We start from the raw sequence: 26,705 nt of genomic DNA, 5'->3' as shown, positions 1-26,705 counted from the left end.
TCAGTAAAAGACCATATCTGCAAAAATATCATAGATGGTTTCTAAGGAAATATACCTGAAGTTATACCCCAGCCTCCACACACATACACAGGTGTGTTCATCTGCATGCACAGCTGTAAACATATACATCCCCCACACTTACATGCACATACACAAACACATACACACAGAGAGAAACATTACTGAGAAACAATACATCCAATGTAATGATGATCTGCTTTGAAATGTATGTACCCAGTGTTAGTATTCTGACCCACCCCTTGGAGACCTGCCCAGTGTCCTGACATAAAGTCCCCTTTGAGAAAGAGAACCGCCACTCTCTCTCATCCATTCCCATGAGATGTGCACCCTTGACTCCTCTCCTCCTCTCCCTCTCTCTATGTCTCTCCCCCTCTTTATCTCTCTCTTTATCTCTCTATTATAATACATTTATCTCCAGGTGGAAGCAGTACCTAGCTGTGAGTAACTGACTGTTTACACGCTGCAGCCCGCTGCTGCATCTGCCTGGCTTGTTTTCCCTCACCTGTGGGATACCCTGGCCCATTCAGCCATGGTCCCCTGCATCATAACATGGGTGCCATGAAGTCGGCAGGCAATCCCACTGCTTTCCCCTGCCCTCTGTGTAGTCTGAGAATCTCTGGAACCTTGTACCATCCACCATTTTTCTGACTGTAGGACTGCTGGGACTCTTCACCCTATTGGTAAGATTCCTCTCTTCCCTGCCAGGCATTTCCCACAACTGAGGATTTGCTCCTCTCTCTACTGTGGTCTCCCAAAGTTCCAAGCCAGCACCATGAGTCTTTTTTAAACCTTCTGGTCCCTGTCCCGATGTGATGGCATATGGAGACAGCATGTGTACACTCAATTCCACGGCCCCTACCTTTGGTATGACAGTCCGCTGGCTATCTTGCGCCATTCATCAATCCTTGCTGACCCTCTGGGATGCTGGAAGTCAGTCTGTTGGACCTTGTACCTCACTGTGGAAAATACACCTACCCTCTCCTATCCCTGGTCCTTCCTTATTGCCCCCTTCCCCAAGTTCCTCTAGTCTCGGCTAAGCAATTACATCATCATCCATCTCCAGGTTCTTTTTTGTGACGTGTAAAATTGCCCAACAGGCAAAGTTTGTTCTCTTTGCTTGTCCCTTGCCTCCAACTCCTCTTCTTCTCCTTCTCCTTCTCCTTCTCCTTCTCCTTCTCCTTCTCCTTCTCCTTCTTCTTCTTCTTCTTCTTCTTCTTGGTTTTTGAGACAGGGTTTCTCTGTGTAGCTTTGTGCCTTTCCTGGATCTCACTCTGTAGACCAGGCTGGCCTCGAACTCACAGAGATCTGCCTGGCTCTGCCTCCTGAGTGCTGTGATTAAAGGCGTGCGCCACCACTGCCCGGCTAAATTTTATCTCTTAAATCTCTTCTCTCTGTCACTTAACTCTGTTGCCAGGACCTCATCTACCTGTTCCACTTGTGGGACCTTGGTGCACATCCCTGAGCCCCTCCCCATTGGCTGCCAATGGGCAGGGAGCAGAGAACTCAAGCCTCTGGCCATGGTGTGGTCTCATTGTTTGTTCCTCTGAGGCTGTTTGCATGCGGCAGCCTGGGGAGGTCCCTCTCTCCTATCCAGCTGGCTGCACTGCTGCTCTGTTTCCCAATTCCCCTCCACAGCCCCACCTCCAAGCTCCAATGCATTAACCATAAGTTTCCCAGAAACTTTTCTCTTTCTTTCAAAAAGTCTATTTCCTATGTGTGATGAAAATGTATGATTGATGTGGCTACCTATATATCTGGAAGATTTCCTGTGTCCCCAAGTAAACACATGTTTCATGTTCCCCAAGTAAACACACAGAGGCTTGGATTAATTATAACTGCTTGGCCATTAGCTTGGGCTTATTACTGACTAGCTCTTATACTTAAATTAATCCATAATTCTTATCCATGTTTAGCCACATGGCTTGGTAACTTTTCTCAGTTCTGCCTTCACATCTTGCTTCCTCTGTGTCTGGCTGGTGACTACTGACTCAGTTGCCCACTTCCCAGAATTCTCCTTGTCTGCTTATCCCACCTATACTTCCTGCCCGGCTACTGGCCAATCATCATTTTATTTATCAACTAATAAGAGCAACACACTCACAGCATATAGAGCAACATCACACCTATATTTCTTTCTGACTGCCTTTTAAATGCTTTAGTTTATATATGTGTCTTATCTGCTCAGTTTATTTTGGGAAAGGAAAAAAAAAAACCCACATGACCACATGGTCAGGCAGATGGTATCTTTACTAAGGTCAAGACAAGTAGGTCATATGACCTCACCACCATCTTTATTAAGGGCAGCAAAAAGCCACTTCCTGTCAGTGGCTCAAGGATAGGCAGGGTGCCCAGCACTCTAGCCTTCTGGGTAGGGTGGAAGTCCAATCAAGGCCTGGCATTCATTCTTCTGCAGCACTAGGGCCCAGAGACATATGTGCTCCCCTCTGGGGCTTCATTGAAACCACATGCAAGTGATATCATTAAGACTGTAAAATTTCAGATTTTAACATTTGTACAATACTGATACAGTTTGGGTCATGGGCTCAGGATTTTAAATTTTCCTTGGTTGTCTTTGAAATAGAAACTTAAACTTCTCATAAGGCCAAGCAAAAACTCCAGGTAAGTGAGTTTTCCTCACTAGTCTATTCTTGAGGATGATATTTCTCTCCCTCCTGGTCTCCCTTTCCTAATTACTAAGACTATGGGCCAAGAGGTTCCAAATAAATTAATAACATTTTAACCCAATAGTGTCAAATATGGCTTCATGTAGAAAGTCTAGACCAAGAGTTTCAAAAAATCACCTTGCCCCATATCTCTTCTACCCAACCCCCCAAAACCATCAAGGCATGCAATTTCCTGACTTGTGTTTGTTTTTTTTCCTTTAACACCCCAACCCCTGAGACCTGGGCCACCGCATTTCCCTCCACCAGATGCATCAGAGCATAGGTTGGCGGCCCAGATTTGAACCTGACAATAAAGAGACCCTTGTGTGCTTGCATCAGAAACCAGCTCCTTGGTGGTCTCTGGGGGTTTCGTGACACAAATACAAGTATTTCACCAGACAGGATACAGTCCATTGTTGAGGTAAGCTCTTGTAAAAACTCAAAGCTGGAACCTGGGGGGAAAGGCTGAAGCAGAGATCACAGCCGAAATACTGCTTACTGGCTTGCTTTTCACTATCTGTTCAGTTTCCTTCCTTATACAACTCAGGACCACCAGCCCAGAATTGTCAGTGCCTTCACTGGATTGGGCTTCTCGCATCAGCCACTGTTCAAGAAAATACCCACACGCTTAGGCCAATCTGGTGGTGGCATTTTTTCAATTGAGGTTCCTACTTCTTAGATGACTCTAGCTTATGACAAGTTGATAAACTAAACAGCACAGCCACCGACTTTGGAATATTTTAACCAGTGTTGTTTGATTGATTGATGCTAGTCTTTAGATGATCTAGTTTTGCTGCCCTAATAAAGTTCAGTATCTTCATTACTTGAAGTACCAGTGTTTCTCTTGCTCACCTGGTCGGTGAGGGATGTGTTGGTTCTCACCCCCTCCTCCAGGCTAAAGGGCCTGGCACTTGTCTGGGACTAGGACTGAAATAGTGATGACTGTATGGAAGACCCAGGGAGAATGAAAACCCTACAACCGGCATTTAAAGTGTTTCTTCGATCTTCTGCACCCAAACCTCATCAGCCAAATATGTCACATGGCCAGGTCTGCTTATGTGACACATCATCCCCAGTATTTATCTAGAGGTGTGGTGATTCACAAGACAAGACAAGGCATGTATTGTTCTCTCACAAAAATCAGAACAGGGCAAATACACACACACACACACACACACACACACACACCATAAAATAGTCTTCTACCTCTCTAGCATTAGAAAATGCAAGCTGGACTAAATTTAAATAGGGAAAGTTGATTAAAAATTAAAGCTAAGGATGGTATAAAAGTATTTTATATCAGGGGTGGTCAAGTGTGTAGATCCTAGAGTACAGAGATTGATTAACAACATTAAGATACTGGCCATGAATCTGTGGAAAATTAATGAACTACTGAAATGGCTCAAGCTCTCATCCAGATAGGTTACCAGATTGTTAAAGAATCATAAGCTTTCCTAGGGTACCTACAAGACGGGTTGATGTTAAATTAAAATCAGAATTTTTAAAAAGGCAGCTTAATAACTGAACATCATATAATTTTTGAAAAATTTATTTAATCAATCTTAGTAACATTCATTTTATAAGGGATAAAAACTATAAAAATATTTGTACTATATTATACTACATGCTAAAATTTTCAGTACTCTTAAATTATCACTTAAATGTGTGTGAATCTAATACATTGGTTATAAATGACCAACTCATATAAAATAGGAAAAAAAATTAATGTATTCAAGAATTACAATTTTTTGTAAGATATTTACAGTTAAATGTAGTAGAAACAATTAGTAGACTACAAAGACTATTAAACAATATGGAACCTCTTAGCAATAGCCTACAACAGTAAACATGTATACCATAAATTTGGAATGAGAAATATAGGCTTAACAAAACCTGAGTGAAACTGTGTCGCCATTTCAGCACCTTTACTCTGCGAACAGAAATAAAATCATTCTCCTTATCTAAGACTCACTCCTCAACCCTGTTACGGTCACATCAAACAAATTCCATCAAATCCAATCAGCTCCATTCATTTTTAGAACGTAAACTGAAGGCTCACAATACCTTAGTCAAGCACTCTAGGGTTAGGGAAAAAAACATTGGTCAAAGCAGCTTCTGTCATGTCAGCGTGTATTCTCCTACACAATGACAACAATCACATGATTACTGTAAGCCACCAGGGTGCTTAAAGAGTCCAAATGACACCCTTGCAGAGCAACATGTTAGGGGTAGATGTCTCCATCTTAAAGGGCATCAGCAGGGTTTTTCAAGAAAGAGTGAGTGAAATCTGCAATCAAATGATAAAGAGATATACTTTGTGTGGTTACTGAGGAAGACTGCACAAGCTGATCGTGAACAATTGCCACACTTGAAGGGTTTACTTCTTATTCTAGAATAATAACACATTGATTGCATACCAAAATGCCAAAACCAAAACCAAGGATATTAAAGTGAAACCAGACTGCTTATACATAAACAAAAAAACAAACAAAAATGACAAATTAGAATATTCAAAGATTTTGTTTTTATTTATAACCCAAATCAAATAAATGTACATTGTAAAATATCAGGAAAAATATTGTAAATATAAAGCAATTTGTTGAAATAAAGGTTATACAAATGTAAAAAAATCATAGTATTAAATAGAAACTATAATGTAATAAATAGTTATGATAGCCAACATTAAAATGCTTTTAGATACATTAGTTATATAGCCATCCTAAAAATCTTATCAGATCTATATTGCTACTGGCAATCCAAAGTACATTTTTAAGCTTTAAATTTGGACCAAAGTATCAAAGAAACAAATATAATATTACAGAAATATTATTCACATCAAGATGGAACTTAAAGCTCTTCCCATCTAAGTACAGACAAAGAACAACAAAGAAAATAATAAAGTAAGTAATTATACATGTACAAAATAAGATAAAAAAAATCTGTCAGGAGTTGGCCAAATGAAATGAAATTACAATCACAAGAAAACCTGGATGAAAAAACTTGGTAATTGAGAAATATTCCAAATCTTTGCAACAGATATTTTACACTTTTAAACTGTGATAATAAAAGAACTTTTATAAGACTCTAAGTTAAAATGATATGCGGAGGTTCATGGTGCTGCTTACTACTTAGCTATATGGAAAACATTATTATATTACTGCAAGATATCAGTTGTGAGTAGCGAACACGTGGAGACTGTGACCAATCTGTCTCATATTACATTTAATTAACAAAATTACCAGCAGTAGTTTGACTTCAACCAAGCCTTCTCACTGGACTCAGGGCTTCAAATTTCTACAACCAATCCCTACAGTACCAATACATCTTCCTACATCTTGACAAAGGTGTAGTCTGCGGCTACTAGTTAAGACACAGTGAAGGGAATTTAAAGTCATCCATTGATCTTTGAACTTATTTGCCAATAACTGTAGTAGGCAATAGATAAGGTAAAAAGTAACTGCATCCCTTATTGAAAACGTTCTGTGGTCTACTCATTCTATACAGAAATAGACAGCCTAAAATGGTATCTGTTCCTCTACTTTGGGACGTTTAAAACATAGTATGTTTGGGAAGTCACAATGGTGAGACTTTGTGGATGTAGGTTCTGATATTTTTAGCAGACAGAAATCTAATATCTAACTTCTTGATCCCCTGATTATTACCATCTTCTTGCATCCTTTTGAACAATGATATCTGAGCTGAGCTTTAGGTTGGTGATGGAATGTTTATAGATGTATCCATTGAAACTGGGTTCCACAACTCAGTGTGTGTGTGTGTGTGTGTGTGTGTGTGTGTGTGTGTATGTGTGTGAATTCAATAATAATGAAGAAAAGCAAGGAAGGGTATATGAGAGGGCTTGGAGGGAGGAAAGGAAAGGGAGAAATTATGTAATTATATTATCTAAAAAATAAAAATTAAAATTAAAAAACTGGATTTGAATTACATTTAGTTTAGGCAGTGTGGTTAAGTAAGATGGGCAGTGTCAGAAATGACAATTGCCTTGAATTCTTGTCTAGATTAAACCTGGGCAGAAACTTTCAATAGACAGAGAAACACAGAGATGTTTGGCTTCTTGGTTCATAGTCTATGCTCCAAGTTCTGTATAAGGATGGTATTGCACAGTTGTGTGAATATAACAATATATTTATTCAGTGTGCAAAATGTGTGAATGTATAACTCAGTACCATGGGCAATGAGTATTTACAATAAAAATAATAACCCCCTTTTTAAAACAAGGCATACAGTATTTCAAAAAGGTAGAAAAAAGTAGATGGAAGCTTCCACAATGAAGAAATGATGTGTTTAAAAAGGTATGTATATTTAAAATCTATTTTAAACACTATCTAATTAACATATGTATACAAACATGACTTTATCCCACTAGTAAAAATTATGTTTTTATATATCTGATAATATACATTTCAACAAAAATAAAACAAAGCTCATGGAATGCTGAGACATCATATATGCTACAAGGCAATTTTATTTGAAACATTATAAAATCACATGTGTGAAAATTATTCTTAAAATGAGTAACTTAAATATGGCAAAAATTTCTTTGTAAACATATGAATGGATTTTATTATCATAAGATGACATAAAGATGTGGTTTTGCCAGTGGATTGGTTTCTGTATAATATGGGATACTTAATTAAGCTATACCCATGGTGAAATTCACACTGATGTGGCTTCTCTGTTTGGAAAAAGAACAGCTGTTTTTTCTCATGTTCCTGCAGTTTATGAACATGACGCTTCCGTGATACATCAAAGTGGATTCTAATGAGCTCTCTCAACTCCCTCCAGGAACACATTTCTCAAATGTTTTGTAACTCACTGTGGCTTGATAAATGTTAAATTGCAGATCCTCCTAGGTGTAGTGCCTAGGGCTCCTTAAAGGCTGCCATTTGCTTGTTTATTTTGTTCTCAGGCTGGGGAATTGCTTTATGAACTCTGAGACACAAAGGAGGGCAACTGAGAGGGAGAAAGGCATTTGGTATAATACTTCTTTGCCTGAGAAGGAAATTGGATTTTACCCATTGCAAAGGAGGTCACTAACGTTACTGTTTAAAGGGTTAATGTGGCCTATTATGGAAGAGAGTGAGTTTCAGCTGGAAGGGTTCTTTAAGCTCAAAGAACCAGGGAATGCACAAATTTCCATTTTTCATAGAATTATACATTTTGTAATGTGAAACTTTTATTATAACTTTGATCGATTGTTTGCTATAGTTGTTTTTGACCTTGCTGTATGACTAAAGTACACTTGCTTAAACACAGAAATCCTTATGTGGGAAGTAGAGTTATTTATATTTGACATAACTTTCTCGAGGTGATTTATAAAGCAGTTGAAATGTATTAAGGCAATGTTGAAAAGAGAATGCAGTTAAATATGTGTGCAGTGTGCTTAGGCTGGCAAGAATTCCAATTTAGTCTTGGTCTGAATTGTTTTAAGAATCAATGTTTATGTTTTAGAAGCGCAGCATGCAAAGTAGGCAAAGGAAAACAAACTAAATGTAGAATTATATAATGTATTAGGCTGTAGGTACTTTCAATTCACGTTCAGGAATATAAAAAAAAAATTGTATTGCCTGAGTATTAAATTTATTCCCTCCAATATTTTTGGATGCTTTCTTACGCAAAACAGCATTTATATCATATAATACACATAAAATCAACCTTTATATCCTTTAATCTAAGTTCTCTAAATTTACACTAAAAGATAAAACAAAAACTTAATTAAACTAGAACGTGCGAATGATGAAGTTTTAATATGTGGTATAAATTAAACATTTTTCTTCAGTTTCTACACTCTGTAAAGAGAATGAGAGGAAGAAGGAATGGCGAATGACTGCCTTGAACTACGGACTTCCAGAACATTCTTGGTGACTTCCTTAAGGACTATCCAGTCTTCTCTCCCATAACATTTGTCCCATTAAGGTCTCTGCAGTTGCACATTCCATATATTAGTGTCTCTCACACTGCGCATTTAACATCTGTTTCAGAATGTGTGAAGTATTTTTTTTTTAACTTTAAAGAGCACATTAAACTTGTCACTTTCCTGCAAGCCTAGTGAGTGAGTGGGCACATTCTTTACCCTTTCATGCAAACCTGTTTCATCATGTACCTTTTCTGTCCACTCTGGAAAGTCCTGGAAGGGTTTTACCTGATTTCTGCTTCTGTGGAAAGCCATCCCAAGTTTATGGAGTCTCCTGTAGATGCTAATTGTTTACTGTTGTAGTTCTTGCTGTCCTCATCTTCTAGAAAACTATTCTTCCAGCCCCAGATGAGAACTCTAAAAGCCTTTTTTAGCTGCTTTCTTGGAAGTTTTTCTTTATACAGTAGTAGATGTGTGGCCATTTTGGCAATGCCTGTTCACTGGTGAAACAATGACATGAATATTCCTGGAGGAACCAACCCCTTTCTTAATGGATTTAAAACTCTCAGCACAAGGGAAACCCTAGACCTGACAAGCTAATTGCAGCCAAGGTGTTGCTAGAGAGGCCCTAGGACCTAGAGGAGGAGCCCACTACTCTTATTCTGCTAACTGGACATAGAATTAAACCAATTCCTAATGACTTATAATGACTTATTGTATATACAGATAAGTGCATCTCTTCCAATCTCATTATAGAAGCCCCTTTGTGCAGCAGATGGTGATTAGCACAGATCTGCAACTGGCCATGATGTAGAACACAACAGTCTTCAGAGTGCTCAGCTCTTACTCCGACAGGGGTGTGACATATGTGTCTGTCCGTAGCAGTTCCTTCTTCATGAATCAATGCCATGTCCAAAGGCTGAACGCGCAAATGCCATCACATTCGTGGTTATGGGTTCAAAACTGGAATTTCTTGTGAATACAAAACACAATCACAGCATATTGTAATCCTTGTGGAGGGTGCAGAAATGAATTGGGAATTTATAAAGTACATATGATATTTTAATAAAGTGCTATAGGTATGTTCATATTTAAAAATATATGTTTAGATAGGGCTCAGTGTATAACCTAATGACTTTAGAGGTGAGAAGTCGATATGTTTCCTTATTCAGTACTACATGATTCATATCCAGATGGAAAGAATATTCCTTTTTTTTCTTTTTGTGGTGGAGCTAAGGATTGAACCCAGGGCCTTGTGCTTGCTAGAAATCCCCAACCAACCCCTGGAAAGAATACCCTTAAAATAACATATACCATTTGTGAACCAAGAAATGGATCATTAGAAACAGGCACTTGCTACAAAATCCTGTGACTTGAATTTGATCCATAGAACCCATGTAAAGGGTGAAGGAAAGACCTGATATCTGTCATACAATAGTCTTCTGATCATCACATACATTCTATGGCACCCATATGCTACCCCCTCTATGCAAGCACACATTATACACAGATACACACACACACACACACACACACACACACACACACACACACATGAAAATTAATAATTCAAATGATATTCAAAATAATTCAAATAAATATTAAAGACTTAAAATAACATTTGGTCAAATTAAACTATAGAAATCATTTAAAAATATCCTTGTCAGGCTTGATGTTATACAGGTCTTGTGCATGCCTGTCATAACCACTGTGAATTCTGGGAAATTTCCCAGCTATATCCTAAAACGCCTTGTCATTGTAGTTTACCACTATCTTGAAACACATTATTTCTCATGCTAAAAAACTAATTTTAAATTGAAAGTTATGTACTTTGTTTTGCTAATTTGTTACAAGCCACCTGACATTCACAATAGCTCCATCCAGAAGCTCTTCATTGAGCTGCCATCAAGTTGACAACAGAGATTAACCATCACAAAGTATTATCTTAATGTACTGTTGTATATAAAATATTATACAACCAGTGAGATTCTAAACTTATGAAATCCACACTGCATTTATAATTTCAGTTCACTAAAATGATCAAATGTGCAATGTCAACTTTCAGAATAAATAAGACAAGACGGTTAAAGTAGCATCCAGAAAACCGCTGGGTTTCACTCATGTTGCCCAGGAAGTTCTTCTGATAACTGGAACTGTTTAACATTTTGAACTTGGTCATTTACCATTATCATTTATAAGAGAAGACTTTAAAAGCAAAACACTGGTGTGTACAAGGCTACAAGGCATATTTGCACCCAGGCCTTTGGTTTTTACAATGTACATCAGGTCAGAGAAACATATAGTTATGGGTTTAAGAAGTATTGTGAAAATGTATTAACAGTGTTGTCACTGAGAAATGTACTTTGCACAGCACGAAGGAAAGAAAGAAACCAAGAACTTTTTTTAATCTCTTAAAATTTGCTATCGTGCTGTGGATTTTGCTTTTATAAAAATCGTATTTTGAGCAAAGTGTCTCAGCATAGGCCCTAGGTTCCAAAAAGCCAGCTCATGCACCAAGGACAGGTCCCAGTCCCACTGCGTGGGAGCCTCCTAAACAGTTCAAGCTGATCAGCCTTGGTGCAGGGAGGAGGGGATTGGACCTGCCTCAACTGAATGTACCAGGTGGGGCTGACTCCCCAGGGGAGACTTTGCCTTGGAGGAGGTGGGAATAGGGGGTGGAAGGGGGGGGGGAGAAGGCTGGGGGGTGGGAGGAGGGAGGGCAGGTTAATATGTAAAATGACTAGAAAATCTCTAATATTAAATTAAGAAAATCATATTTTGATAGCATAATAACAGAAAAAATTATGTCAAAGTATGTGCAGACTGAAAATAACAGTAAATCACATTTTTGTGTGTCGCATCGTTACCCATCAGGTGCTAGGGTATGCCAGTCCCCTGAAGGTGCCATGTTCTCATCTACACTCATATAGCACACATTCCCTTCAAGAGTAAACTCACAACCCAGATTGCAAGGGTAGCTTGCTGGTTCTTAGAATTCAGTTTCCTCAGCTAGGCGGTGGTGGCACACCACTATAATCCCAGCACTGGGGAGGCAGTGAATTTGAGGCTAAGATGGGCTATAGAGTGAGTTCCAGGAAAGTTGACAAAGCTAAACAGAGAAACTTTGTTTTGAAAAAACAAAAAACAAACAAACAAACAAAAAAACCAAACAAACAAAAAGAAGAAGTTTCCTCTCTTTTGAAACATATGACAAATGGAATACACACACACACACACACACACACACACACACACACTCACACACACACATGCATACACACGCTTCTGTATCTTAATGTGTTTGGTAGTCTGGGAGGTTTAGCTGCTACTCTGTGGTTAGGTTTTTGTTCATTTTCAGAGCAAATTTTTAATGAACTGTGTCAATATTGGGACATGGATCTGTTTTACAATATGAAGTAGTTCTAGAGTGTTGCCAGCTACCTTAATTCACAGATAATGTGTTTTATCCTCAATAGTGAGCATGCAGCTGCTACAGGAAATGTCTCCTCAGCCCCGGGAGAGCTCCTATATTACACTCATTTCCTATGCTTTCTTCTGTTGGCATCCTGACATCATCTGTAAACATTATTATTTTATTGGATCACTGACTATGTGAATTTGACTGTCAGATCTTCTCCTCTTTGCAAGGGCCAGAGAAGATACTGTTGTGGACCAGGATACACCGCTTTGCTGTTGTGAGACAGCAGAAATGGAATATAGCTGCACTTGGTGTGGATAGATGATCCTCATTTGATGGATAGTAGAATTTCTGGAAATCCCTGGATGGATTGATATTCTATAACCACTTTAAAGCTGTCACTACACATTCTTTAAAAAGAAAACTTGGCTTCATTGTCAACGTCTTTGTACCCCCTTTGAAAAGAATCTACTTGCTAATACACTACCTGTCCAACTTACAATTCCACTTATGAAATTTACAAAAAAAAATCTAAAATTCATACAGAAGCCCAAAGAGCATTAATTTGAGAAAATTAAATCAAGCCTAAAATCTGACATGACATTAATATTCAAAGAATACAAAGATCTCTTCTAAAAGCAGTAGCAAAACCAAATTTGCAATTACAAAAATTGAGCAAAGGCTATACATATAAATGTATCAAAAAATATAAAATCTCAGCAATAACATTGCCAAAATAAAACCTGAATAATGACCATACCAGTCAACATGCCAGTATAGGAAGTACACAAGACCCACATGTAGGTGAAGAGCTACAAGCAATCAATGACTAATAGAAGAGGAAGAATAACTTTTCTGTGGATGAATGTCCCACCATGACCCGCTGATTGCTTATACTATGTGTGTGTGTTTGAGTGTGTATGTGTGTGTGTTTGAGTGTGTATGTGTGCCTATCATCTATCTACCTATGATCTATCTATCTATCTATCTATCTATCTATCTATCTATAAACACAAGAGGTTGGGACTCCTAGAGGCATCAGTGTGGGAGGAGGGGAGAAAGACAGAAGTTGGAGGAATGGAAAGGGAAGGCCAAAAGTGATGCAAATACAGAATACTCATGTATGAAAATTTCAAATTCTGTAAAAATTGCTACTCCATACACAAAACTATACAATAACTCCAATCAGACAGGAACTGCATTTCAAAGCGTTAATGGGCTCTTATTTTATATGATGAATTACAATAAAATAGAAAATAGTAAAACTCGATAAGGACACAGAAATGTTGGAGCCACAATTCTGTGGTGGTGGTGATTTTAATGAAACAGACACTATGGTAGTGAAGTTGCTTAAAAGATAAACATGTAAGTATCAAATACCTAGTCATAGATCCCAATCTCAATCTTTCAATCTGTCTTGTGGCTGTATGGGCAGGGGGAGAAATACCCATCCCCCCATCAATGCCTGAGGCAGGTGTAAGAGCTGGCTCTGAGGCCATTAGAGCAGGAGAACTGTCTCTGCCTCTGCCAGCTGCAGCACTTAGGAGAATGGCCTCTGCACTTTGCCTAGGCAACACAGTAGGGCTAGTCCTGAAGGTGTAGGTGTGGGAAAACCATCCCTGAGGATGTGAAAGCAGGAGAACTGGCCCCGCCCCTTGCTCATTGGTGGGCAGTGCAGGAGAGCTCACCTTGGTGATGAGGACAAGGGGGAGTTGGAGAACTGAACAACCCTGCAACTCCCCTGGCTCAGAACCAGGGTTATGAGTTGGCTCACTCCAGCATCCACCCCATTTGGGATCTGCACAGGAATCCCTTTAAAAAAAAATGTACTTGCTAATACATAATCTACTTGCTAATAATAATAATAATACTTGCTAAATGCTGCAGAATCCACAGCACAGGCTATACAGCAGGATAACCAAGAGGAGTTCCAGTGAGGACCCAGCACTGATAGTATAGCAGAAACCAGAGGCCTTGAACTAGAGCAATGATTCTCTGCAATGAACACTTGCAAGTAAAAACAGATGGAAAAAAGGTTTATTGCATGACTCACGGCATCACACTACAGCTTCTATGATGAGATTGATTTTTCTTTTCTTTCTTCTTTTTTTTTTCTCTTACATTTTATTTTATTTTTTGTGGGGAGGGGAGGTTGCAAGGGCAGAGGGCAGATATGAAGGGACAGAGAAATGGATGGGATAGAGATGCATGATGTGAACGACACAAAGAATAAATAAAAAAGAAAGTTAAATAAAAGAAAGAAAAGAGACATACATAAAAGGGACTATTATTTGGGTTTTATTAAGGAAATTTCATGGTATCTGACAACATGGGTAAGCCTGGAAAGGATTATTCTAAACAAAGAACCCATCACTGAAGATAAACTATACATGATCCCCTTCACTTAAGTGTAGTAACTAAATTTATGCTAAGTACATCAGGGTATGGAGAAAGATGTCCAATTGATGTCCTAGATCACAGTAATCAGTTGATGTCTTTACGGCATAGCTCATACAAAATGGGAGTGAATACACACTTAGGAAGCACACATTCCACACAATTTTTAAAAAATCCACTTTTGTTTTGAAATACTCATGTAAACTAATCAAATATTATTGTAGTTTGCCAGTTCACAATTAAGATATTGATGGAGAAGCAGAAAAAAATTTAAAAAACGTGTATTAAACCTACCTCAACCAATTGTTCATTTGATTTTCTTTCCAAATCCTCTGTCAAGTTCATAATCTCAAGAACATGGTATTTGAAATGGACTAAGAACTGATTAAGTCATATGACTGTGGTACGCATAAATCAGATTAGACACCTTATTAAAGCAAACAGGGGAACACCCTACTCCAACCCTACTTTTCCATGGCAGCTCAGATGAAATGAAGGGAAAGCTTTGCATTTCAGCTGCTCATCTCCAATCTTTCTAGCAGGGACACCCACCCAGTTGGTAGTGATGCTGTTGCTGTTGCATTCTGTTATTGATATCATAACACTTTTTAATTTTTGTACGGTTTTGGCTTGCTATACTAATTGAAAACCCTTGGCTCTCCAGGATCTGCCAAGCCTTTGGATCCAGACTGGGACTGCTGATGCACCCAGCCTCATTGATTGAGCAACTAGCAATCTCTCAGCCTCTATAGTGTACAGACAGCCGTTGTTAGACTACTCAGATCATATTGTGTAAGCCAATCCAATCAAGAGATTTGTTTTTGCATGTTTGTTTTGTTTTGCTTCCCTCCTTCCCTCCTTTTTTCCTTTCTCCCTTCCTTTCTTCCTTTTCTTCTTTTTTATTTTTTTGGAGACAAAGTTTCTCCATGTATTCCTAGCTGTCCTAGAACTCACTTTGTAAATCAGGCTGGCCTCAAACTCACAGAGATCCACCTGTCTCTGTCTCCCAACTTTCCACTCTATTGGAAAATAAAGCCGTGTGCTTGTTAGGCAAATGTGCTACCACTAAGCTGTATTCCTAGTACTGAATGTTGAAGTAACATATAGAAAAAAGGATTTTACACAACCATCTCTTTATTTAAAGAATATCAATTTTCTCTCTTTTAAAGAGTTTTAATTTCTTCGTATGTACACATTGAGTGTGTGTATAACTGTGTGTGGTGGGACATTCACATGCCGAGGTTGTCTGTAGGAGCTAGAAGCAGAAAACAAATCACTTGGTGCTTAAATCACTTGTGAGTGTAAACTGGGTTCTGTAATCTGAACTCTTGTCTTCTTAAGTACTGCGCTTGCTGTTGGTAGCTGAGCCTACTCTCCAACCTAATATTAATTTTCTCAACACTTTTAAGTTATAATAATATATTACTAGTTTAGAAATATGAGAATTGCTTTTCTGAATGTTTTGTTTATGTGGAATTGCTTGAATAAGAAAAGAAAAATAGATGTTATTTATCTAGTCTCTTTCATCAATAAGTCTTAGTATGTGATTTCTTTTGTGTCCTAGCACTTGAAATTAATTTAAACTCACTATACTAGTTGCTCTTTATTTGACTACAATGTTTTACAGATGTTACAGTTTAATTTTGGTGATATTTCAACTTGAGAACCATAATTAATTTGACCCTCTGGGAAGCCAGAGGGCAAAGATGGTCGTGGAAACACAAATGAAATACTGTAACGAGTTTCATAATTGAGAAGCAAACTTCATAACAATGAAGTGCTCACAAGCTCTGAACAGAATAACAAGTGCTTTGCCAAGACTAGAATTTTTAATAGAGCAGAACATATGCAAGAACACTCTGATGGTAGGAGTTTCTGTTCCTCCATCAGCTCGCAAATAAACACTTTGTGGCTTATATTAATTATAAATGCTTGGCCAATAGCTCAGGCTCATTACAAGCTAACTCTTACATTTTAATTAACCCACATTTCTTATCTATGCTTTGCCACCATGTGGCATGGTAGCTTTTCTCAGTACAGCATGTCCATCCTGCTTCTCTCTGCGTCTACTGGTGACTCCTGACTCTGCCCTTCTCCTTTACAGCATCCTCAGTTTGGACCCCCTGCCTAAACTTACTCTGTTCAGTTATTGGCCAGTCAGCTTGTTTATTAAACCCATCACAGCAACAAATTTGCAGAGTGTTCAAAGGGATTATTCCATGGCAATACTTTTATAGAGGCTGTTGAGTTTAATGTGTGTTTTTTAAGTGTTGCATTCAAATTTAATTTAAAGGAATGTGGGGGATATTTTAGGAAGTAACATCTTTAAGGACATACTCAGTGTAATATTAGAAAAATAAGGAATCTGAATGGATTGGTATAACTTTCAAAATTTTAAAACTGAAATGAAGGATGTGTCAATTTTATTATTTATTTTAAATTCAGAGGGTAAATGGCTGTCTTCTATATAGACATAGGATAGAAGTTTAAGAATTTATAGTACATGGAGTTGGGGATTTAGCTCAGTGGTAGAGTGCTTGCCTAGCAAGCGCAAGGCCCTGGGTTAGGTCCTCAGCTAAAAAAAAAAAAGAATTTATAGTACAAATTCTGAAAGTCAATAATTTAGTGAGTGTCTTATTTACTTTCTTTTGTTATTATGAGACACCATAACCAAGGTAACTTATGGAAGAGGTTATTTGTGGTATAAAATTTCAGTAGACTAGGGTCCATGATCATCATAGTGGGAAGCATGGTGGCAGACAGGCAGGCCTGGCACTGTAGCAGTAGCTGGGAACTTATATCTTTATCTGCAAATAGGAGGTAGAGAGGAAAAACTAATTGGGAATGAATGGTTGTGTTTCTAAAACCTCAATGCCCACCAGCAGTTGACATACCTTCTTCAAGAAGGACACATCTCCTTAATCCTTCATAAACAGTTCCGCCCACTGTGGACCAAGTATTCAAATATGTAAGCCTATGGGCATTTCTCATTCAAACCATCATAAACCTACCTTAAGGGGTTGGAGATTTAGCTCAGTGGTAGAGCAGCCCTGGGTTTGATCCTCAGCTCAACAACAACAAAAAGATTTCATATCACCTTGTCACAATTATGATGATTAATAAAACAAAAATGACAACAATTATTGGTAATGCAGTGGGGGATAAGAACCTTAATCCACTGCTAGTAGGAGTATAAACTAATATAACCACTATGGAAATCAATACTGAAATGTCACATAAAAATTTAAAAAGAGAAGTACTGTAGCCACACTGCACCTGGGCATAACCACAAAGGATTCTTTGATCTGTGACAGAGACACTTGCACATCTGTGCTTACTCCTGCTCTATTCACAACAAGAAGGAAATGGATCCAGCCTATGTGTATAGTAAGAGATGACAGACATTACATGTTCTCTCTCACATGCCGATCCTAACCTTTAATATCTGATATAAGTAAATAAAGGCTTATGAGAGTGAATAGAGACTAGGAAACCAGCTATGAGACCTTTTAAGGAAGGAGCCATATTGAGACGTACTTTGTTCCAGGTGGACAAAAGCCATGTGTTACCTGAAAATAGAAAGAAGGTTATTGGAAGTGACAGGGCACAAAGGAAAATAAGGAGGTAGGGAAGGTGGGAAAGGTAGGGAAAGAAATCAACAAAAGCAAATTTTGCTTGAAAAGTACCATAAAGAAACTTAATTGCACATTCTTTGGGTATATGCCCAAGAGTGCTATAGTTGGGTCTTGGGGGAGATGGATTCCCAATTTTCTAAGGAAGCGCCATATTGATTTCCAAAGTGGCTATACAAGCTTGCATTCCCACCAGCAGTGGAGGAGAGTTCCCCTTGCTCCACATCCTTTTCAGCATAAGCTGTCTTCTGTGTTTTTGATCTTAGCCACTCTGACAGGTGTAAGGTGGTATCTCAGAGTCATTTTGATTTGCATTTCCTGGATAACTAGGGATGTTGAGCAATTCCTTAAATGTCTTTCAGCCATTTGAGCTTCCTCTGTTGAAAATTCTCCATTTAGTTCTATAGCCCATTTCTTAATTGGACTGTTGGGCATTTTGATGTCTAATTTCTTGAGTTCTTTATATATTCTGGATATCAGCCCTCTGTCAGATGTGGTGTAGGTGAAAACCTTTTCCCATTCTGTAGGCTGTCACTTTGTCTTGTTGACCATTTCCTTTGCTCTACAAAAGCTTCTCAGTTTTAACAGGTCCCATTGATTGATTGTTTCTCTCAGTGTCTGTGCTACTGGTGTTATAATTAGAAAGTGATCTCTGGTGCCAATGCATTCAAGAGTACTTCCCACTTTCTCTTCTATCAGGTTCAGAGTAACTGGATTTATATTGAGGTCTTTGATCCACTTGGACATAAGTTTTGTGCATGGTGACAGATATGGATCTATTTGCAGCCTTCTACATGTTGACATCCAGTTATGACAGCACCATTTGTTGAAGATGCTTTTGTTTTTCCATTGTGCATTTTGGCTTCTTTGTCAAAAACTATATGTTCATAGGTGTACGGATTAATGTCAGGGTCTTCAATTTGATTTCATTGGTCCACATGTTGGTTTTATGCCAGTACCAAGCTGTTTTTATTATGGTAGCTCTATAGTAGAGCTTGAGGTCGGGGATCATAATGCCTCCAGAGGTTGTTTTATTGTACAGGATTCTTTTGGCTATCCTGGGTTTTTTGTTTTTCCATATGAAGTTGAGTATTATTTTTTCCAGGTCTGTGAAGAATTGTGTTGGTAATTTGATGGGGATTGCATTGAATCTATAGATTGCTTTTGGTAAGATTGCCATTTTTACTATGTTAAAACTGCCTATCCATGAACATGGGAGATCTTTCCATTTTTGACATCTTCTTCAATTTCTTTAGTTTTCCTTAAATGTCTCTTGATTTTAGCCGTCCCTCCCTCAATACCCCCACTCAGTTTATGCTCCCATTCAAGCCCCCCCCCCAAATCCATCCATTTACAGCAGGGAAACACAATGCAGAGTTTCCTCCATCTTGTATTCTTTATGAGGCTATTTCAGATTTCACTAGAATTTGATCTACTTGATTGAGAATCCCATGTAAAATTATTCAACCCTATTCCAGAACCAAAGGTCAGGCTGTCCTGGCTAATTTATCTTAGATTTTGTGAAACTGCCTGCTTGTACAGAATACCCTCCAGCTAACCACTTACCTTCACTTCTGTTAGATTGGTTTGGGCTTTTTCAAAGCTCCCTGCAGCTGCCAAATGAGATGGCAAGACTTGGTTCCCAGCTTTAAACAAAAATCCATGTTCTAAAACTCAGGGCCACATGTGGGTCCTCAAGTGCCTGATGTGATTCCAACTACTTGGAATAAAAACTTTCAATTGGGTATGTATTATATCTGAATGGTCATCTCTGGTGGGATACCCATAACTATTTATTCTATTTCCCTAACCCAAAGAGATCTATCTGTCCTCCCTAGTCCCTTACTCTACATGAAACCTCTGTGGTTCTATGGATTATAACTTGGTTATCATTGACTTAACAGTTAACATCCACATATAAGAGAATATGTACCATATCTCTTTCTGGTTGTGAGATACCTCAATCAGGATGATTTTTTTTCTAGCTCCATCCTTTAAATTTTATGATTTCAGTTTTTTAGCAGCTTAGTAACACACCATTATGTAAAAAACTCGTATTTTAATACAATTTTCTGTTGATACAATTGTCTAATTCCAATGTGTTAGCTTATAAACACCTTCAGCAATATAGCAGGATATAAGATCAACTCAAAAAAAATCAGTAGCCCTCCTATATACAGTAGACAAACAGGCTGAGAAAGAAGTCAGAGATACATCACCCTTTACAATAGCCACAAATGATATATATTAGATATCACAGAATATTTTATTATGAATTGAAGTATAATTATCACCAATTTTATAATTGGAAACACTTCAATTTAAAATGTCTGCTTCTTGGTTCATTTATGCACACATATATATCCACTATTTATCTTGTGTGTGTGTGTGTGTGTGTGTGTGTGTGTGTGTGTGTGTGTGTGTGTGTGCGCGCACATGCTCACTTGCCCATGTTTATGGATTTAACTCAGTAGAGGCTCCTCACCAAAGAATCAAATGTACTGGTTAAATGTATTAGAGACAAACTCAGAGTCACCAATGTGTGTTGGTATTGAATTAAAGAAAAAAAATCGAGGCACTTCCTTTTGGAGTACTTTAATGAAGAGCTGACCTTAGTTTGAATTATCTACTTTTCTCCACATGTCTTCTGTTGGTCTTCTGTGTGTTGTATGAGTTTGAATCTATGCCTGACTGAATGCTGTCTTCCATGAATCTGTACATCTGTCCCTTCGAGGGTCTTTTCTCTATATTTATTGAACATAACAGAAAGCATGGGGAAGCTGTGAAAGGTAGTTTACAGAAATCTTTAACAAAATTTTACAAGGGTTTTAAGTTTTATGGACTCCAACTGACCCCAACTGACCCAGGAGACAAATAAACACATTCTATTAAGCAATATCTATATGTTACTTTCCATATTTATGGTTGATATTTGCATTAGAATGATGCCTTCAAGCTCTGATACTAGAATTCATTTTCATTGCATATATTCATACACACAGGTATGCGGAAGAGTATATAAGTTAAGGTTGCAGCTGTGCATCAGCATTATTTGTAAAAGTTGATTATATGGGAAATTCAGGGTAGCTACTTTGACTGCTACATTTTTTTTTTCTCTCAAAGGTAGCTTAAGCAAAGACCTGGAGTGCACAGGAGGATGTCAGTCTTGTCTTAAGTAACCTCAAGGTGTGTTTTTAACTTTGTCCTGAGAGCCAGCAAACGTCTTAAACTCTCTGAATATACAAGGTATTTTTGTAACAATGCATCACCATTTCTATCTAATATCTATCTCCTCTGTCTGTCTGTCTATTATTATCTATTCTATGTATCATTATCGATCTATCTATCTATCTATCTATCTATCTATCTATCTATGAGCATGTATAGCACCACAGTGTCTGATTTGATGGTATACATATGACAAAAGTTATTCCAGACTCTTGGATGTTGAAAACTGCAAGATCTTAAGCCAGACAGGGCTTAACTGTTTTAAGCTGAGTTCATGCTGTGTTCCCCTTGCTAGACATTTAACAAAATTGAGAGAATTTGAACATAGGATACTCATGAACAGACACACATACAGAAATACAGGTTCCTCTTGAGAAAATATTATTTTCATCAGATAAAGAACAATGTAACACTATGAAAAGAAATGAAGATTTAATGAATTTATTAGAAGTTGTCACCCACTTCTTCTATGTATATGCCTACCTGTGCTATGCGCTTATGCATATTATTCTCAACACTGCAAAAGTATAAAATGGTGATTCAAATCCTGCCTCTCTGATATCTTAGTCCCTTATCTAATATAGTGAATGACCCGTCTTTCTTAAATTTTCAACTTTAAGCAATATCATTTGATACCCTATCGGGAAATACATAACATATATCTCAAAATGTTATTGTTCAAATGCATACTGAGCTTCACTGTTATAAACTGTGAGTTTATTTTCAGAGGTTTCATGTGTCATCTCAAATAACATCAAATGCTATGAATAAAATTGTCGTTACTGACCCTTGTACTTCAAGCAGCACCTAGTTTGTTCCTGGGCTGGAAGTGAAATGTGTGTCCTTATTTCTTCTATTCTGGTCTTCAGTGTTATTGGCCATACTCTGTGCTTCATAGTGTAAATGACTCAGAAACATAGCACTGTCATCTATAATTTTAAATGACAGATCAATATCTTCATCGTTATTAATACTAGTGCCTATTGTTTGCACACTATAATTTTCTTCCACATATGCAGTATACTTTGATGGTATGTATGCACACTTCAGTCCTTCTTTCCCAGCTACTACTGGTCTCTTCTATGAATAGACCTCCTACTTTTGTATTTACTTGCTTTTATTATAAACTTAACATATGAAAGACAGTGGACAGTGTTTATCTGAGTCTGGCTTTATTTTGATGATCTACAGTGCCATCTAACTTAGCTGAAAATGGAATGATCTCCATCTTTATTAATGAATAATTTTCTATTGAGTGTACATCTCATTATCCATTTTTTTTATCCATTCATCTTCTGCTCTTAAACTGATGAACTACTGAGAACAGTGTAGCAGTAAACTGTAAGTACAGGTCCTTCTGTTGTGTGCTGATAATGACTTTTTTGGGGACACAGCTAAGAGTGTTATAGGAGGAGCAGATTAGATTCCGATTTTAAAGTGTTTGTTTTTCTAACTCCATTCTGATTTCCACAGTAGTTGTTCTGGCTCACATTTTGACCAGAACTATATAAACATATCTGTTCCATGGAACCTTTGCTGGTCCTTGTTTTCCTTGATGTGAACTCTCCTGACAGGGGCGAGATAGAGACTTAATGCCTACATTTTTCACTTACATTTTGATTCTTTTTTTAAAAAAAATTATTTTAAAATTAACTTCATTTTACATATCAACCACAGATTCCTCCACCCTCCCTCCTTGAACCCCCCGGAAGCCCCCCTACCTCCCTCCCATTCCCACCTCCTCCAAGGCAAGGTCTCCCCTGGGGAGTCAGCCCAGCCTGGTAGACTCAGCCAAGGCAGATCCAGTCTCCTCCTCCCTACACCAAGGCTGAGCAAAGTGTCCCAGCATAGGCCCCAGGCTCCAAAAAGCCAGCACATGCACCAACAACAGATCCAGGCTCTACTGCCTGGGGGCCTCCCAAACAGTTCAAGCTAATCAACTGTCTTGTCTCTCTTATCCAGAGGGCCTGATCCAATTCCATGGGGGTTCCTCAGCCATTAGTTCACAGTTCATGCGTTTCAATTACTTTGGCTATTTTGTTCCTGTGTTTTTTCCAATCATGGTCTCAATATCTCTTGCTCATACATTACCTCCTCTCTCTTGCCAATTGGACTCCTGGAGCTCCACCTGGTGCTTGGTCATGGATCTCTGCATCCACTTCCATCAGATACTGGATGAGAGTTCTATCATGACATCCAGGGGTGTTTGGCCATCCGATCAACAGAGCAGGTTAGCTCAGGCACTCTCTCGAACATTGCCAGTAATCTACAGTGGAGGTATTTTTGTGAGTTTTCAGGACCTCTATACCACTCCACTTCTTCCTGTTCCCCTGGGGTCTTCATTCATCATGGTATATCCCTCCCCATTCTCCCACTCTGCTCCTGGTCCAGCTGGGACCTCCCTCTCCCCTAAGCTCTCTTTCCCCGGACTCCTGCCCTCCATTAGCCATCCCCCATTCCCAGTTTGCTCATGTAGATTTCATCCATTTCTCTGTCATTGGGCTATCCCTGTGTCTTTCTTAGGGTCCTCTTTACTAGGTAGCCTCCCTGGAGATGTGAGTTGCAGTCTCATTATCCTTTGCTTTACATCTAGTATCAACTTATGTGTGATTATATAACATGTTTGTCTTTCAGAGTGTGGATTATCTCATTCAGGATGATTTTTTTTTTAGTTCTAACATAATAAAGGCAATTTACAGTAAGCCAACAGCCAACATCAATGTAAATGGAGAGAAACTCAAAGCGATTCCACTAAAATCATGAATAAGACAAGGCTGTCTGCTCTCCCCATACTTATTCAATATAGTACTTGAAATTCTAGCCAATGCAATAAGACAACATAAGGAGATCAAAGGGATACAAATTGGAAAGGAAGAAGTCAAGCTTTCACTATTTGCAAATGATATAATAATATATATACATAAGTGACCCAAAAAATTCGACCAAGGAAGTCATACAGCTTATAAACACCTTCAGCAATGTAGTAGGATACAATATTAACTCAAAAAAATCAGTATCCCTCCATATACAAATGACAAGTGGGCAGAGAAAGAAATCAGAGATACATCACCCTTTACAATAACGACAAATGATATAAAATACCTTGGGGTTACTCTAACTAAACAAGTGAAGGACCTTTAAGTCCCTGAAAAAAGAAATTGAAGAAGATGTCAGAAAATGGAAAGATCTCCCATGCTCATGGATAGGTAAGATTAACATAGTAAAAATGGCAATCTTGCCAAAAGCAATCTACAGATTCAACGCAATCCCCATCAAACTTCCAACACAATTCTTCACAGAACTGGAAAGAATACTCAATCAATACTCAACTTCATATGGAAAAACATTTTATTTCTGATAGTGGTTCATACCATAATTGAGAAATGGTGCACAATCTTTATAATACTATGCTTGTTTATTTAATATTTAAAGTACAACTAAGTAGTGTGACTATGAGTAGATAGAAGATATTTTAATTTCTCTGATATGTGTGTGCATGGTATGTGTGATGGTTATTTACATGTGTGTGCACATATGCAGGAGCCAGACATTGATATCGAGCCTATGTCTCCATTGATCTTCACTTTGATTTGTGTAATAAGGCCCCTTTTACTGAACCCAAGACTTTCTGTCTTGGCTAGACTGACTGGGCAGTGAACTCCAGGAATCATCATGTCACCATTACTGCCAATGTAGGGTTACAGGGGTGAATCACCACACCAGGCATTTCTATGACTTCTGGGAATCAAAACTTATGTTCCCATGCCTGTAAAGAAAACACTCCACTGACACATCTCCCTGTTAGGACCCAAACCCCAAAAGACTCTTGTAGTAGGAACTGTTAGAAGGTCTTATCAATAAAAACAAACCCTGAGCCAGAGATTGGGGTAAACGCTGAAAGATCAGAGAGACAGAACAAGCCATAGCCAATCTCACCAATTCCTCAGCTGACCTTGTTTCTTTAAACTGGAAACCTCTGTGTCCTCATCCAAATGGATCTCAGCTGAAGTGATAAAAAAAAAAAAGCCTAAAATCAGCTGGGCGGTGGTGGCGCACACCTTTAATCCGAGCACTTGGGAGGCAGAGGCAGACGATCTCTGTGAGTTCGAAGCCAGCCTGGTCTCCAAATCGAGTTCCAGGAAAAAGCTACACAGAGGAACCCTGTCTCACATAACAAAAACAAACAAACAAAAAAACCAAAGCCTCTACTAGTTCCAGGTCCTTATTCCTTATATACCTTTCTACTTCTTGCCATCACTTCCTGGGATTAAAGCATGTGTCACCATGCCTGGCTGTTTCCAGTGTGGCCTTGAACTCACTTACAGATCTCTGCCTCCAGAATGCTTGGATTAAAGGCATGTGCTACCACCACTCAGCTTTTGTGTTTACTTGAAATGGCTTGCTATTTCCTCTGATCTCCAGGCAAACTTTATTAAAGCACAAATAAAATATCACCACAGACTCTGGAAGGGTTGCTGGTGTCTTTCCTCAGAAACTTGTGAAACGGGTTTCTGTCTTCCATAAGGAGTTTTTTTTCCATTATCTTCCCTTGTATTTGACAAAAGGGGCATTTCGTTTTTAATTGACATATACCTGAGGTTACATACCAGAGCCTGTGCTTCTGTACAGACTCCTCAGGTTCTGTCTTAGGGTTTTTCTTGCTGTGAAGACACCACATGTCGTTAACAGTTTGGGAGGTTCAGTCCATTATCATCATGATAAGGAGTATGGCAACATACAGGAAGTACTGGTACTGGAGCTGTGAGTTCCTACCTTTAGATAGGCAGGCAATAGGAAGTCAACTGAGACACTCTGTGGTATCCTGAGCATAGGAAACCTCAAAGCTCACCCCCACAGTGACACACTTCCTCTGATGAGGCCACACCCATTCCAACACAGCCACATCTCCTGATAGTGCCACTGTGTATGATATTATGGTGGTCAATTACATTCAAACTACCACAGGTCCCTAGTAACATGTACCTATTATGTATATTAAAGCCCCCACTCTAGCCTACTGGGCATTCCCACCTGTACCACTCCTTTACCACTATGCTAGCTCCCAGGCAGTTCCACCTTACAACTGGCAGCCTTGGGCTTCCCCAGACGCCTCAGGCTATTCTCTCTTCCATATTTACAATAGGCCTTTCTTTCAGATGCACTCACATGGAGTAGTCCAGTTTGTTGGTCTCACTGTGCCTTGTGTTAAATTTCCATCCCAGAAGAAATATTTTTGAGTGAGAAAGTCTAGAGCATTTGATAGAGCAATGTGAGAAAATGAGGAAGATGTAGGGGGTAGGAAAACAGGATAATTTGCTGTTAGTTGATAATGTATCCTTTCTGCTGCAGACTGCCTTTAGCTGCCCTTTCCCAGGGTAATTCCCTTATATTCTCCTTTGTTTTTCATTTTATCAAAAGCACATACCTTTATGCATCTATTTCTAGTACTGTATTTTTAAATATCTGATATTAGC

Source organism: Onychomys torridus, chromosome 15, assembly GCF_903995425.1.
Source record: "Onychomys torridus chromosome 15, mOncTor1.1, whole genome shotgun sequence".
Classification (NCBI taxonomy): Eukaryota; Metazoa; Chordata; class Mammalia; order Rodentia; family Cricetidae; genus Onychomys; species Onychomys torridus.
This window is presented reverse-complemented; position numbering follows the sequence as displayed.